Consider the following 2,705-nt stretch of genomic DNA (forward strand, 5'->3'; position numbering starts at 1 on the left):
AAAATGGACCATTATTCTTTATTTCACCAAATCACCAATTATTAAGCTTCATTTGAATAGTGTAATAAAAATAATAATCCTCATATATAAGAATTTCTTTCTTCAGAAGAAAACCCAAATTATCAATGTCAACAACTGCCGAAAGCTAATTCCAGCATGTCATAAGTGCAAGAAGTTTCATCAAAGGGTTGATGGAACCTTGAGGATTGCCTGCTGGAAATGGCTAAGGGCATTTCCCCACACCTAAAGATTTGCATAGATGATTGCTTACTGCCAGACAGCTGAGGGCATTTTAATCTACATGTTATTGCCTCCTACTGGCCAAACACCTGAACAGCCGTAGGCAGTTCCCCCAATCTGACAATGGATTCTGTATACTGACCTTACCCTTTGATATGTATATCTTCCTTGCTTTAGGACAATTTGTGTTAATAAAAAGCAAGGGGTCCAGAGAGACGGAAGAACTTGGTTTCTTTAGCTAAGTTTTCTCTGGCTCCTCAAAAGGCCTTCCAAAATTATGTTTCGTCTCTGGACTCTTGATTAATTTACACACAGCGCCTTCTCCAGACTCCTGTACCCTTCTAGATGCTGAGAAACACACACCGGTATTGGTCAGGAATATTCTGGCACTGTGGACAGATGAGCAAACAAGATTGACATGGTCCCCTGACACTCTTTTCTCTGGCCCAACCCTCCTTGAGTACCTGTCAGACTAATTGTCCACAAGCACCAGTTTCATGCTACTCTTCTCCTTAACATTCCTTGACTCCCTATGTCCTACCTCATCAAATCTCAATATCTCAACTTGGCCTTCAAAAGTCCTCCACAATCCTCCAAGTCATCATATCGTCATTTTATTATTATGGTCCCAGGAAGGGGAGTGGCAGCTGCAGGCATTATGCTGACCTGTGCTGTCAAAGTCCACCTGTGCTGTCAAAGTCTCTCCAGGTTGCTTGCGCATGCAGGACCATATCGTCACTTTCATCACACTGTCAACAGCAGCGGTAGAAACAGCCACCATTGTGACCTTCTTATTGCCAGCCAGAAACTGTGCCAATCATGTTATGGGCATTAGCTCCTTTAAAGCCTCACCATCAGGGGTGAGATTCAACACTGTCAGTGACGGAGGCAGACGGGCACCCACAATCAGGGAAGACCTTGGCTGCCACACCGGGCCATGCAAGCCAGCTCTGATCACAGCCATCCTGAAAAGCAGCCATTATGACCCCCAGTGTCCATGTGCTTGAAGAAATACTACACTTTCTCCATGTTCCTGCCTCCCTCTACACCACAAATGTGTCATGCAGTTTTATGTAGGAATTATATTCTAACTCAACTATAGAGTTAGGGTGGGAGGTTAGAGAAGCTCTTCTTTGTAATGAGGTTCTTTTGAGTGACAGTGGAGAGGGCCAAGGGATGAGCCTGTAAGGAGAGGCAGTACTTTCACAGTCTGGGAGTATTATAGTAATCACTAGAGGCCCGGTGCACAAAAATTTGTGCACTGGCGGGGGGGGGGGGTCCCTCAGCCCAGCTTGCCCCCATCACATACTGGGAGCCCTAGGGGATGTCCTACTACCTGCTCCCTGCTTCCCTTGGGGAGTGGGCCTAAGCCACAGTCTGGCCTCCCTTTGAGGACTAAAGCCTCTGGTGAGTTATTAGCCCTGGGCCGGTTCACCCCCAGCTCCCCACCGCTGCCACCATCAATGATCGCTGGCTGGCTCCTCCTTGGCCCAAGCTTAAAGCCTCAGGCTGAGGTGTTAGGCCTGGGCCGCCATCAATGATCGCTGGCTCAATGATCGCTGGCTGGCTCCTCCCCGGCCCAAACCTAAAGCCTCAGGCTGAGGCTTTAGGCCTGGACCTGGGGACCCCCAGCTCCCCGCCACTGCCTCTGCCATCAACGATCTCTGGCTGGCTTCTCCCTGACCCAGGGCTAAAGTTCATCTCCTCAGTACTGAGGGTTCTGGCCCCCAAAGCGCATTGTGCCGGCACATTCAGAAACTCACATTTTTGACTCCTCTTCACCTCATTTCTCTTGGAAGCAGATGCTGTTTATTCTGCATTGAAGCTTCAAATTAGCTTTAACTGGAGATTTGTTATGCAAGACAACCTCACATCACACAGCCTCAGCCAGGTCCTGGCTGTGCCCCTGGCTTCTAAAGATTCTCTCTGCTTCTCAAGTCTCAAATCACACTCCCCCCCTGTCTCCCCACTCTCCTCCCTCTTCTGCATAATACATGTTTTTGCTTTCTGTATTCTTGATCTCCATCTTCTGTTATCTGTGCTCGTCCACTCCTTAGAGATGTGTCAGGCACCTACTCTGAACCACACTTTGCTGGGCTCTGAGGACTCCAATACTCACGACCTGGTCCTTGACCTTGAAGTGCCCCCAGGCTGCAACACTGGGTCTCAAACCTGAGGGCACATTTGAATCATCCCCCGAAGAGTTTAGAAAAATATATGAATGCCAAAGTCCTAGTCCTGGAGATTCTGATTTATTTGGTCTTGAGCGGGACCCAGGCATTGTTACTTTTTTATTTTTCCCCTCCCATTTCCCCCCATTGATCTCTTCTAGTCTTCCCCCACACCTCACCCCAGGCCATCACCACTCTATTGTCTGTGTCCTGGGGTTATGCATATATGCAAACAAGTTCTTTGGTTGATCTTGTCCCACCCACTGACCCTCCCCTGCTTCCCTCTGAGATTGC

Source organism: Myotis davidii, unplaced genomic scaffold (assembly GCF_000327345.1).
Source record: "Myotis davidii unplaced genomic scaffold, ASM32734v1 scaffold149, whole genome shotgun sequence".
NCBI classification, from domain to species: domain Eukaryota; kingdom Metazoa; phylum Chordata; class Mammalia; order Chiroptera; family Vespertilionidae; genus Myotis; species Myotis davidii.